Below are 14,866 nucleotides of genomic sequence, written 5' to 3'. Positions count from 1 at the left end.
TTATTTCCATTTTCAGGATATAGAGAAAAAGAAATACTGGACATTATCCATAAGAAGTAATTACTAGTTATATGGAAATGTTTTAAACTTGAAAAAAAGGATTAGTACAGTGTATTAAATTTCATATAATTGAGAAAGTCAACTTGGTACAAAACTGGGCATGAAGCAACTATCATCAAAAGGCCAAAAATAAAAACCCGTGTAATCTTATGATATCCATTCACTTACCCTATTACTTTTCCACTATTTGGTATTTATTGAGCATCTACTGTGTGCCATGCTCCGTGAGGCATAAAGGGAATAAAGATGAGTATCTGACTGAGGAGCTGGCAACCTAGCAAACAAAACAAATAAATCCAGGTTGCAGGCCTGTGATCATAACTTTAAGAGAAAAAGTTGTGTTCTCTTGACTTTATTCTTCTCCTGTATACATTACAGGATTTGGACAAGGAGCTCTTTGAGCCTCCTTACAGTTGTGAGCAACTAGATAATTAGTGGGAGGATTTGTTCCTATCTTCATCTCAAGTCAATACAAACAGCTTTAAAACACGTCTAATGAACATTCTAAGAACAAGGTTGGGTGAGAAGGAGAAAGGTAAGGAAACTAACACTTTTAAGTGCCTAATATTATTAGTCATTACAGGGGGTGTTTTACCTTCAATATCTAACTTTACCAAAAAAAAATTACACAGACTTAAGTGTTCTTATATCAATTTTATGGCTCAGGGAGCTAAAGCTGAGGGGATTCTACCACATGCCTGAAATCACACACTAGAAAGTACCTGAGAAAGTTATTAGACCTAGTTCTAAATTCCAAACAAAACTTCACATTGTCAGGCTCAGGTCTGTCCATTTTCCAAGGCTTTGAAAACTGCCTTCCAAGATTTGCTTTTTCTGCATCCTTTATCTGATATCATCAACGGGACACTGAGTCTGTTTGATTGAACTTAATTCAACAATGCCTTCAACTCACATTCCAAAAATGTATCTGCCAAATTTTGGAGATACAAAGATGAATGAGATATGGTTTCTTTCTTCAAAGAATTTGAGGCTAGCAAAAGAGACAAAATGCTAACACAGAAAGAGAACAGTGCAGGATGTGTTTGTAGACATTAAACCAGGCGCTGTTGTTGGCCATGCCACAACCAACTCCCTCCGTGATGGGACTCTGCTTACCTCTCTATCCTCTGCCCTCTTCTCTCTCCCACGAGCTCCACACTCAACCACAATGACATTTTCTCAGCTCCTGAACCTCTCATGCAGGCTTTCTTCCAGCCTTCACGCACCTTATTTCCTCTGCAAGTCTCCACTCCCCTGCCCACATCACTCTTCCCATTCCCACTGACACACTCACCTGCTTAACTCTCACTTGTCTTTCAAGTCTCAGTCTGTGATCTCTCCAGTTTGCAATAGGTTCCTCTGCTTCTTTTAACCATATTACGTTGGGTGAGCTATGGTGAGATCAGATGCAGATCAAACGAGGGAAACTGGAAAGGGCTTTGCAGGTTTGATATTCACAGTTCCCTTCAGCATGCAATGCAGGGCCACATGGGGAAGCACCAAGGTCAGCCATGAGGAAGGGGGAACTGTGGACGGCCCCTTTATGTGGTTTCCATGAGAAAGATGGGCAAGGCAAGGTGAACAAATTTAGGATTGGATAGTTTGAACAATTCCAGCATGATCTGGGTCAGGGGTTGTCCCTGCTTGTCTGGCACCTGACCCTAAGGGTTTTAGGACAGGTATACTAGTGGTCTAGAGTGTGAGAGCCCAGAATTGAGGCAGTTGAACACTGGACTTCACCAGTTGATCAAGAAGGGAACTAACTGGGGATGCCTGGGTGGCTCAGTCAGTTAAGCGTCAGCCTTCAGCTCACATCATGATCCCAGGGTCCTGGGATCGAGTCCCACGTTGGGCTCCTTGCTCAGCAGGGAGCCTGCTTCTCCTTCTGCCCCTCCCCCTGTTTGTGCTTTCTCTTTCTCTCTCTGACAGATAAATAAAACCTTTTAAAAAGGGCGCCTGGGTGGCTCAGTTGGTTAAGCGACTGCCTTCGGCTCAGGTCATGATCCTGGAGTCCCAGGATCGAGTCCCGCATCAGGCTCCCTGCTCGGCAGGGAGTCTGCTTCTCCCTCTGACCCTCCTCCTTCTCACGCTCTCTGTCTCTCATTCTCTCTCTCACAAATAAATAAAATCTTAAAAAAAAAAAAAAAAACCTTTAAAAAAATTTTTAAGAAGGGAACTAACTGGCCTGTAACCAGGGTCCCAAAACTGGGTCAAAACAACATTTTTAAAAACTATTACACTGTGTGTCATCTCAGACACCCTGGATGACTCCAATCATTAAGTGCATACAGTGTTGTAATTGCTTATTGAGTTTATCTTTCCCGTTTGATTAGTCTGGCTCTGTGAGGGCAAGAACAACCCTACCATACAAGATTTAGGAGATGTCTGATGCATGGTTTGAATGAAAGGAATGGCATTTCAGTTGTGTTTTGAAGGATGAATAGGAGATCTCTAGGAGCAAGTGAGTTGGGTGGAAAACCTAAGCAAGGAAAGAGTAGACCAAAAACTTCAAGATACGCCAGGAAGTGTTTATTTGAGAATGACAAATGGTGTTAGGTTTTTTCGGTTAACATTCAAGGAAAATATCAAGGTGCAATGAGGATTGAAAAGATAACTTGAGGTCTAATTAAGAAAAGCATTTTAGGTGTGCCTGGGTAGCTCAGTCCATTAAGTGTCTGGCTTTGGCTTGGGTCATGATCCTAGGATCCTGTGATTGAGCCCCGTGTCATGATCCTAGGGTCCTGTGATTGAGCCCCGTGTCAGGCTCCCTGCTCAGCAGAAGCCTGCTTCTCCCTCTTCCTCTGCTTCTCTCTCTCTCTCTCTCTCTGTCTCTCTCTCTCCTCTCAAATAAATAAATAAATAAATAAATAAATAAATAAATAAATAAATAAAATCTTAAAACAAAAAGGCTTTCTATGTTAGGCTAAGAAATTGTGATTTTATCTTCTATGTAAATGGGGAATCATCAAGCCCCAGCACTAGAAGATGGCCATATCAGTAAGTACCATAGGTGACTTCTCATTATGGAAAAGAAATAGGAAAGATCAAATGTGTCCTACCATAACAGATGTCCAGTGTTCAACTAGCACAGTTTTAAGTAGAAATGCTTTTACTCCCATAGCCAACCACCCCGTTCAGTTCACAGCAGGGTCCGTGATGAGATACAGTGTCATGTGTTGATGAACCCCAAAATGAGCTACAAAGAAATCCCTCAGCTCAATAGATTACATCTTGTTTTTCACCTCTTTTCCCAGTGTAGCACAAGTAGATGAAAAAGAAGCCTACAGAAGTATAGATAGTGCATATTTCCAAGTAATATGTAATGTGTAATATATAATTGCTAACGTCATAAAAGATCTGGTCTCTACGCAAGCTATATTTATCTAATGACTGTCCAACTATCTTTAAATTACCATTTAATAACTATCCTGCTCTCTTATTAAGGAAAAACCATAAATGGTGTGATATTGTGCTATCGTTTATTATTTTTCTTCAGACACAGACATGACACCATAACATTAAGAAGTCATGTCTTTGGCCATATTCAAATAAATAAAATACACTAAAAGCCGCAATCTGTGAAAGATCACAGGGTTTCCATAAGAACATGAAAATGTAGATGCAGACATCTGATTTGTTCAGTTCCTTCATGAACACTTTGCAGCCTGCTCCATGCGAGACACAAAGGGCTTTTGTGACTCATATGCTGTGCATCACAAATGGAGAGCCCCGGCCAAAGAAAATATACAGTTTCAAGAAGAATAAACCCAGGATGAAAAGCACAGAGGTAGCATCAATAGACGTCTACTACGCCATTGGCCCCATCTGGTTAGAATCACATCATCAAAATTAGAGCTGGAGTAGACCTTCCAGGTCATCCCTGGAACACCTTGCCAACACAACAATCATCTTTTTGAGGACCAGGTCCAGTTCAATTTCATCTGTCTCAAGAGACAAGAATTCCACAGATTCTGTGGGCAAGATATTTACCATATTTAAAGAGGCAAATGTAGTCATAGTAGAGATTTCAGTCAGTAAAATAATTGCAGTCAACCTTTGAAATGTAAAGCATTGTTTTTTTTTTCTTTAAGTGGATATATTCTGCATAGAAGACAAAGAGCTTGGTGCCTGGAGAATCACAACGGGGAGAGAAATAAGAATTGCTGCAAGCAGTCAAGGATTTAAGGAAGCCTCAGAACCATGTCAAGGGATCTCCTAGAATCAATCCAAAGAAATTCTGTGTTCAGTCCCTTCTTCCATGATACAGAAAATACTGGCACAGTTGTGACCAGGAACCAGCTAAAGTGCTGGAAAAAGACATAATCAGAGTCACAGTTTCTCACTGGAGATAATAGAGGACACCTGGTCTTCTTTAGGAGACAGTGGGAGAAAGGAGGACAATTGCATATTAAGAGAAATCCTATGTGAAAAGCCAAGAGGTAGAGTCAGAACATATGTCCAATTTTCAAAGATCTAAAGGTGGGATCAAAGATACAGCCTGTGGAGTCAAGAGTTTGGAAGTAGGAAGATAAGATCTATACAAACAGTTTGGGATCTGAAGGAATGAGGCGGTCTCCTAAGTAATTATGTTTGAGTCATTTTAAAATTATTTTTAAATAGTGAAAGCTTTTGTTCTAAAGAAGTGTTAAGTGGCAGCTCGATATGCGTAGCATATATACAACATAGAAACACCAGCCTTTCTTAGTGAAACATGACTTGAGATGATAAGCAGAGAATGCTGGAGCCATCGTGCCCAAACCTACCTTTTCCAGTGAAGGACCTTGCTGTACTTCTGCGGTACCCCTGGAATTGATTTAAAACATGAATTTGTAACCATAGAGTTATTGATCAATTATTCTGAGTATTCTGTGGTGGGACTCATCAAAAGGGAGGAAGCATAATTCTTTCATAATGAATTCTACCCACGAAACTTAGAGCTTGTTTTATTTAAGGCAATATCCTATTACTTCACACATCCACACGGGTAAATAGTCCTCATGAACACCACAATCATATTTATCTCAGCAGACAGAGCATGTGATGTGCTGCCTGTGATCATTATCTGTGGCTTACATTCATATACCAGCCCAGCCTAAAGGGTTCCAGATGGGAAGTACAGCTAGGAGACAGAATGGGATATCAAGTTGAGAAAACAGAAGAGATAATAGCCAAACTAGAAAACAGGAGACGAGTTAGAAAAATAATGCCAGAATCAGTAACAGGACTGTCAGGGATGAAACTGGGTACTATGGTTTATGACTATACCATTATTATTATTATTATAAGATTATTGTCTTCTTGAAGCAAGTGCATAGACCATCCTTCTTTCTTGCTAACAGAAATACAACTTTGCTTGGATAATGTACTCTCCTCCACCTAGCCAGGCTTAACTAGACCAGTCATGGTAATTCTTTTCAATTTGCCAATTACTGATTTAGGAATGGGCATATGATGCCATTGTGAGCAAAGGGTAGGTCTAATAGACAACTTCTGTGAAGAATTTCCTGCTCCTGCAATGGTGTAACTGGAGTAATATGGTCCCTATTCTTTTCCTAGATATTATGTCTGAATAACTGAAACAATAGCAGTCATCTCGCAACTATGAGAGAACATACTGAGTGATAATGTTGACACAGATAGCTTGAGTCCACCATATCATGGTTGAGTCACTGGAATCCTGGAACTGCTTACCCTGTGCTTTCTCTTTATGGGAAATATGACCTTTTTTCTTATTGCTTAGTTTAGTTGAGGCAGGGGTTTCTGTTACTGGCAAGCTAAGAATCTTGATTAATACCAGGAGGTAGAAAGCAGCTTTATAACCCAACTCACCATTGTTATCCCCTTAGGCATTTCTTGTACACATTGTTCAGTGTCTGTCACTGAATTGTAACTTGCAGCAGATATTCACTCAGTAGTGAAGGCCCAGGAGTTATGATTGCAGAGAAACATGGGCTGGTTTCGTAAGGTGAAGCCACACTTTTATCACAGAGTTCAAATGAACAGTTTAAATGTTTATACATATTGAACAGACCGAGACCAAGTGGAAGAAATAAAAATCTTTGGAAAAACCAAGGAAAATAAATCAGTAATGTATGTGAGCTCCTTGAGGGTAGGCACCACATTTTCTCTATTGTACTTAGCAACATGCCTGGCATATGGTAAATTCTTTATAAATGCAGAATTAAGTAATTAAATGAGACTACGGATCTAGTAAAAAATATGTATTCTTAGTTTCATCTAGGCGTTTTCCAGTTCCTATGGCATATTTCAGTAGATAAGCCCGGGCTGGTACCAAGGACTAAATCCAAACACCAAGACTAGTTAAGCATGAGCTGCAAACATGGCGTACTCATGGGAATTCTGAGACAGAGACTGTTGATTATTCATTAAAACTAAAACACATGTTCAACTTCCCAGATGGCAGTAAGAGACGCAATGCATAAATCTAGAACCTATGTGCATGAGCATCACAGTTCACAATAATTTGACGTGTCCTACCTGCTATGACCTTTCCAACGGTGTTGGTGCCACACCAGACTCTGTTGCATGGTTTTTCCATGTGACAAGTCCATGTGACTAAGCCAACAGAATGTGAGTGGACTTGACTGGCCTCATTTCTGGGCATAACTTTTAAGAAGCAAGCGTGTTGTCTTCATACCCTCTATTCACTGTCCTGTCAGCTGGATAGGGATGGCAATGAAACTCTAGAGAGCTCCAAAGTCACAAGCTGGTAGGTACCTGGGTCTGTGAACTACTGTGATGAACAATTAGTACCAGCCAGTAATAATCTGCAGTTGAGATTTCTCTGTTACATATTATGCCATTTTTTGTTACTATAGTTTAGCCTGCTTTAAATAATGTAACTTGTCCACACCCATTTGGCTTATAAGCACAATACCAGTCTTGTCAATATCTCAAGTTGATAAGGGAGAACTACGTTTTGAAAATTTTTCAGTGAAATTGGATGTGCTGTGTAGTTCATAATGCTTTGATATACACTAGTTTGTATGATCCTCCCAACAAACCCATAAAATAAAATAGGCAGAGTAGATATTGTTACCCTCATCTGAGAGGTGAGAAAATCGATGATCAAGGAGATTGAACAAATTGTTTAAATCTACTGAGTGCTAGATTTAGAACTCAAGAGTAAATCCTTTCACTTCAAAGTCTTTGCTTTTCTCATCGTAAATATGTTGAATGTCTGCCTCTATACAAAATATTTTCTTGATGGATAACTTTACTGCAGAAATTCTCCCAGGGGATTAGAAATTATTTTAGGAGATTCAACTCACTTGAATTCTAAATATGGAATTTAAATATGGGAGGATTTATAATTCCAGAGGATTTAGCAATGAGGTTGGCTCTACCGCAGACTATTTTCTTTGTAGATTCTCTCAGTGCCTCAGACTTGGATGAATCCCACTGAGGTTATTGACACATTCTTCCCAAAAAACAAAAGCTTCTCTGACACATCACTGAGAACAGGTCAGCCTCACTACTTGATCATCTCTAATGATGGAGTTACTTCAAAAGCTTTCTCAACCTACTCTTAGGGTGGCCAACTTGTCCTCTTTTCCAAGAACTTTTCTGACTTTATAACTCAAAGTCCCACATCCTGGGAACCCCCTCAGTTTTGACCAAACTGGAAAGGGTAGTCACCTTATTATTGCTGAACCATAGAAATTATTAATTTCCAATTTTAATTGAAATGATATCTGCCTTGCTACGACTTCTAATTAGTTTCTATTATTCAACCAAAATTAGTTTCTTGGTCATATTGGATTGTTTATGGTTTTCTATAGCTACCAAAGTCTGAGGTAAAACCACGCTACCATAAACTATGAGATCAATAGATCACAGATCTAAACTTTTCATCTGGGGTGCCTGATGGCTCAGTCAGTTAAGCGTCTAACTTCAGCTCAGGTCATGATCCTAGGGTCCTGGAATTGAGTCCCACATCAGGCTCCCTACTCAGGGGGGAGTCAGCTTCTCCCTCTCCCCCTGCTCCCCCTCCTTCTTATGTTCTTCTCTATCTCAAATAAATAAATAAAATCTTTAAAAATTTAAAAAATAAACTGTTCATCTTTGGGTCAGACAGGGCCTGATGACGCTAGCAACAATCCATGTCCCCTATGAGCCTAAGTGTTAGCCTTTTGAAATTGTTTTCCTGGTTTCCCTCAGTTGAGTTTTATGATAGAAATAATAACAATAAAAATAAAAGTACTCCTATTTTAATCTTTTGTGGGTAAGGATAATTTATTAAATAATGATAATTGATTCTTAAACAGAAATTAGTTATTTTCCCACTTAATACTCTTGAGAAAAAAAAATAATAATTGTCTTCTAAGGTTTCACCATTGAGGTTAATGTGTCTCTGAGAATCGACTTTTTTTTTTTTTTTTTAAATATGAGTGCACCACTTGGGGAAAAGAACAGTCTCTGTTATTGGGTACTGAGGGACCACCAAAACCAGGAAATTCATGCTTTATGAGTTTTCCCCAAATCAAAGCAACAGGGTTATGATCAGCATCATCCTTTCACTCCCACTGGGTACTTCCAGAGAGGTGCCTTTTGGGGCAAACGAAACTTTTTGCAGTGAAAAGCACATCTACTTCATTGCTTTCTTTCCTGCTGAAAATCAAGACTGGGATCCTAAGAGCCCATAAGGCTCTGCACCAAGCCAGACAGGTCTCTTTATGCTGTCTTGACTTTCTTGCTACTTAGGATATCTGTCACCTGATAAAACACTTCATAAACCTGGTTCCTGACTATATACTTTCTGTACATAGCAAAATAAAAACTAAAAAGATGAGTATTATCATAATTACCATGACGAATCTGAGAATTCTGAGAAGCAAATGTTTCTAGAGAAGATTTAGGTTGACTGTACTTTGGGAAGGTCATAAGATTAAAATAATAATATATAAGGCCATAAGGTTAAAATAATACAGTCTTGTAAATGGGGTAGGATTTTTAAGAACTAACTTTTTCAATTGTAGGATGATAGAATGAAATGGGACTTCAGAGATCATTTAGTTAAACCATACCCATTTTGCAGATGGGAAAATTGAAGTCCAGAGAACATAGATCATCACACTGATGGTCCATGGTGGATTCTGCAGACAACCAGACTGACTTCTCATTCTAATTCAACAAGTTCAACAGTGGTTCTCTAGGGGAGTGATGAAGCCCTTTGAGAACTGGATTAATGTTATGGAACCTGCCAAAATGCACATACACTCAAGATTTCTCATGTAATTTCAGGAGATTTATATACCTTACGATGTTTGTCTTGGATCCCCTTGGACCATGCTCTTAGGCCATGGATAATTTTCCAAGGGAACAAATCAGGGCATTCCTGAATGGGCTGTATTATTTGATGGATATTTAGAATTAAGAATTCAATTATTTGAAATTTAATACTTTTTAAGAGAAATAAATTTTTGGTCATTGTTTCACATTCAAATTAAGGCTTTATGCAAGGTTCATATGAATGCATTGTTTAGATATTAGAATTACAAATCAGAAATTTACCTCAAGGATTAGTAGGGCAGGACCTGGGCGCTGTTATTCAAATTAACACCTTAGACTATATAGACCTGATTTTTCTAAATCTAACTGTGATTCAAGCTTTTTATAAAAATTTAGGGAAAACAACTTAAACTTTTTCCCCCCAGTTTTAGCGTGACCTCTACAGTCCAGCTATATTTCATGTCTGTGATAAATAAATAATGATAAATAACTGATACTAGTAACTAATATTTATTGTTCTCTCACTTTATACCGAGTGTATTTTAATGAGTTCATGTGTTATATCTTTTCACAACTGTGTAAGTTGGGTTCTCTATACACATTTTTAACAGTTAAAAAGAATCAAATCCCCCAGGGGTTTAAACATTCTCTAAGGTTATCGGCTAGTGCCATGGTTCTTTTCCCAGGGCAATTATCCCTTTTTCTACCCCCACTCACTCTAAAGCCAAGAGATATTTGGCAATGTCTGGAGGCATTTTTAATCATCATAACTAGGAAAGTGAGATTCCTATCTAGTTAGTCAAACCAGGAATGCCAAGCCCTGATACTGGGGGCTAGAAGAAAATGTAAGAGTGGTTTGACCCAGCCACCAGGTAAGCAAAAGACACACGAGGGCAGGTGCAAAATTTGGGGAATTAACTATCTCAGGGTGCCCCAGTATGTTCCTTAGGTGACAGGCCTTGAAAACATGGGTTGGTAGAACATTGGCAGTGAACACCATCTTCCTGACTTTTAATCTTCAATCCTGGCTGTGTGTCATTATCATCTCCTGGAGTTTGTCTACAAGTGTAGATAGCAAGACCCCACCCCAGACCAGCAAATCAGAATTTCTGATCCATTCACACACCAAATCTTGTCCATCAAACTTTTTTAAAATATTTCTCAATCCTTCTCACTTTCTTCTCTCCATTTATACCACCTTAGTTCAAACCTTCATCATCTCTTAATTTCTAATTTTGGAAGCCTGTTTTATTTATTTGAATAAGAAGAGAAAATTAAATATTAAGGTGAAAAAAGAAAAACAAAAGTTGGGAGCTAGCACGTAAAGCTAGCATGTAAAGTGGTAGTTAGCATGTAAAGCAACTACTACATGTAAACCTTGTTCCAGGGTCTTCATACATTACCTAATTTTTATCCTGACAACAATCTCATGAATTCAGCTGACACCTCAGAGCACTCTATAGAGGAGAAACTAAGATGATCAATGATTATTTCTAATGTTACCCGGCTAATAAATGGCTAAGCAGAGTCTTGAATCTAGTATCCTTCCTACAACCAAAGACTTCAAGACCTTTCACAGTAATTACCAGTTCATCCTTCTGAATGGCTAATCTACATTCCAACAGCTTTACATAAATCTCTTTTCATTGTTTTCTTTGCCTGATGAACTCAGGGACTAACTGTTTCCTGTCACTCATCTGTTATACTTTTATGCTGTTGAAGCTTGAGAACCTCTTCAAATTTTCTAATTAATCAATCAGTCCTTCACACACTGAGTTCAGTTTCCATTGAAGCAGCAGCCACAGATTGCTTCACCGTCCTTGGCACTGAGGGGCAGGGGTCAGGAGGGAGGGAGACGACAATTTCACTGCCATTGGAGTACTTAAGTCCAATAGAAGTTTGACAGATGACAACCAGGCAAACCAGTTAAGTGCATTCTCCGAAGTCAAGTCCTGAAATAAATAGGAAGGCTGTGTGTGAAATGAGGCAATAGTCCAACAGCCCTCTTACCCAGCTGAGCAACCTCTTAGAGAAATAAACAGCATCCTTTTAACCATCCAGACAGGCTCATGGTTGAGCCGATTTATCTGTATCATCTACAAACAATATTTAACTTAATCTAAGGCAGAACAGGAGCACAAACATTGAGGTCTGGGTCTGTAACCATTCCTCCAGCACTGCAATGTTTATGGGAACATTCAAGGCCAAGAAAGAATATGTGAGTTCTCAGCAGACATTTCCCTCCTTGCTGGATGCCTATTTCTTACTTATTCATATAGCATGTGCTTCAGAAGACCTACATTACCCAACAGTCCTTTGGGACAGGGGAGGAAGGGTATAAAGTCAAGAGTTTGTGGTTCTGGGCTGAGCTGTGCTTCTCACTAGTTGTGTGATGTCAGGAAAGTCACTTGGTTCACTCAGACTCAGTTTGGTCAAAAGTCCAAAAAGGGAGTTGGGCTAGATTTCTCTAGAGAGCTCTTCCAGTTTCACAACTCAAGAGTTTCATATAAATGAGAGTTCTAAGAGAGAAAATAGGATCAATGCATCTTATCTGTGGAGATACAGAAGTAGTCTCAGTAGAAAGAGGGTCTTCAGTCTCTCTCAATCTGAGTCACCTGTGTGTGTGATTGCCATTGTCCCACCAGTGCCAGCTAGGAGTGGGCCAGTGCTTTCTCTTAATCCTACATGTCTGTCATGTGCACCTTCCCACTAACCCACCTGCTAGAGGTCTCTCTTAGGCTTAGTGCACCATCATTCCCAGGTATCACACTCTGTGCCAGAGAGGAGGTATCAGGTGGCACTATGCCAAAATACAATCCATGGCATCTATTTGTGAGATGCCAAGGGGAAATTTGGATAGAGGCCAAACAAGAAAACAATTTGAATGACTTCCCAAATAGATTTGGGTCTTCATAGGCATGGGCGATATTTGTTGTTTTTGCCAGCCCACCATTCATACCCCTCACTCCAGTAAAAGCAGCCCTATTTCTCCCTTACTCTCAGTACATATGGTTTTGGAGTGGACATGGGAGCCAGGCCTCAAGCAACCACATGGTCTAACACCTGGATTCAGTAACTGGTTCAGTGATGGGTACATAACCTACCTGGGGCTGGTGAGAATCTTACGAAGGTTGAAGAGAGAATGCTCCTCCTAAGACTACCCACAGCAAGGATGATTTAAGCCTGGAGCTGTCATGAGCTATCACTAGAATATGAAAAAAATAAAAAGCCAAAGCAAGGGACGGCAGAACTCAAGAGATAAAGAAAATGAGTCGTAATGATCCTAACAGAGTCCTTTGATTCAGCCATGCCTGAAACTGCTTTTTCATTTATGCAAGTCAGTGGAGTCCCTTTTCTGTTTACCAGCTGGGTTTTTACCACTTGACCAGAAGCTCCATGACTTACAATTGAATGCAAGCACTGGGCCTCATATCTGTGTACTAAAAAATTTCAAGAAATGGTTTGACAGATTTGATGATCTCTAAGATGCCTACAGTTCTATCATTTGGTGGTATTGTTTTAAAACTAATCTGTCTGAGAAAAGCAGCATAGTAGAAAGAGCAGGAATTGTGAAATCAGGCTGACCTGAATTTGAGTCCCAACTTACCCACTGTCTCATTCCAAAGACCTAGTTACTTAGCCTCTATAAGCTTGTGTGTTTCTGTAAAATGGGGAGTAATAGTATGTGGAATTGAAGAATTTCTTTCCAGGATTAAAACACTGAGTACTGAACACACTGCCTACCACATAATATGTAGGCAATGGACGACAGCTGTCATTACTTTATTAGTTCATGGAACCAGAAGCCGCATCAAGTGGTGTCCACTATGAATGTAAAAATGGTACTTCCTTACAACTTCAAGGCTCAGTATAGTTTACAAAATATTTTCGTACCCACCACCTCATGCCTCCTACTCTCTAACGCTCAGAAGTGGTGAAATTGCGTTTGATAACCCCTGCTTTATAAAAGAAGAAACCAAGGTCTCGCAGCCAGTAACAAGCAGATTCAGGACCAAAGTCCCGCATTTTGACCCCAAGCTTAGAGCTCTAACTTTCCCACTGTGCAGTCCCCCAGGCCTGATGCCCAGAACATGAGTTCTCTCTGAATCTCCACTGATAATCCCCGAGTTGCTTATACTACATCGAGTAATAAAGCTAGAAAAGTCATTGAAAATCTCGAACTCCACCCGTGAAAACTTCCACAATTATTATGGTTAAAAGTGTAGGACGGAAGGTAAGAAAGATCAGGCTTAAGATGCATCAGTTTGGAGCATTGTGACCACAAGCATGTAAAAATGTCCTGCTGGGGCGCCTGGGTGGCTCAGACGGTTAAGCCTCTGCCTTCGGCTCAGGTCATGATCCCGGGGTCCTGGGATCGAGCCCCGCATCGGGCTCCCTGCTCCTTGGGAGCCTGCTTCTCCCTCTGCCTCTCTCTCTCTCTGTGTCTCTCATGAATAAATAAATAAAATCTTTAAAAAATAATAAAAAAAATAAAACTGTCCTGCTGAACTATAGTTGTCTTACTGTATTATAGGGGTCCTATGATTGCCTACCTCTTCTGCTTATAAAAAGAACTAAATGGACATTTATTGTAAAGCAATTAGCGTAATACCTATCACATGGAAACACTGTGAATGGCATAAATTATCAAGTTACTTATTGTTGCGATTATTGTTATTATTATAAACCCACTATTCTGAACTACCAGTGTTTTTTCCACTCCCTATTTCTTTATACTATACATTTTAAGAAATACATATTGCACTGAGGCTAGAGACTGTGTCTCTGTTGCCTTTGTATCCCCAAATCAATTCATATTCCTCGAATGTCACATTTAATGAATGATTGCCATGCCTTAACATTCAAAGTATTATCCTAAGGGAATAATTACCTTTGAATTCTTACGAGGGCTCCTTTCCCTTCTCATCAGGAAGAAGACTATAGAAATTGATGAAGGTGAGGGAGGTTGAATCATACATTTTTTTTTTCCTTCAAGGGTTGTTTCTTTTTGTGTGTGTGTTTTTTTTCATCTGTGTTTACCCCTTGCGTCTTTACACACCTGCTTCTGATCCAGTCAGGGATAGAGGGGCTGGACGTGAACCCCATTAGGGAAGATTTGGACTTTATCCTTTGCCTGTGTTCTCCACTTGCGATTTGTATTAAATTCACTTTGGGACACATGCTATAAAGTACAAGAGGCCTTTTTGATTGAACAGTGAAAGGAGCCTATTAGAAATGTGAAATCATAATTTCTGGAGGTTTGGGGACTTAAAAAAAAAATGTGGACAGCTGTTGGCTAAAGAACTGAGAAATGTTTAAGTCAGGAAAATATCCTAGGTAATGGAGCCAGAGAATCTAAATCAGTGGTAAATACTGCTAAGCCATCATTACACACTAAATAGTTATTAGTCATCTCTCTGTTTTTAACGGAGAGCTTAAGGGTCTGAAGTCCCAAGCTTAGACTCCATTCTCTCTAACAAATCAAAAATCCCATCCCCTCCAATAACAGAAATCTGCCAAGAGAACATTAAAGGTCAAGCTAAACCCACAAAAG

The sequence above is a fragment of the Mirounga leonina genome, unplaced genomic scaffold, assembly GCF_011800145.1.
Source record: "Mirounga leonina isolate KUSES-001 unplaced genomic scaffold, KU_Mleo_1.0 Mir_129, whole genome shotgun sequence".
NCBI lineage: Eukaryota > Metazoa > Chordata > Mammalia > Carnivora > Phocidae > Mirounga > Mirounga leonina.
The sequence above is the reverse complement of the archived record's forward strand: the minus strand, read 5'-3'. Positions refer to the sequence as shown.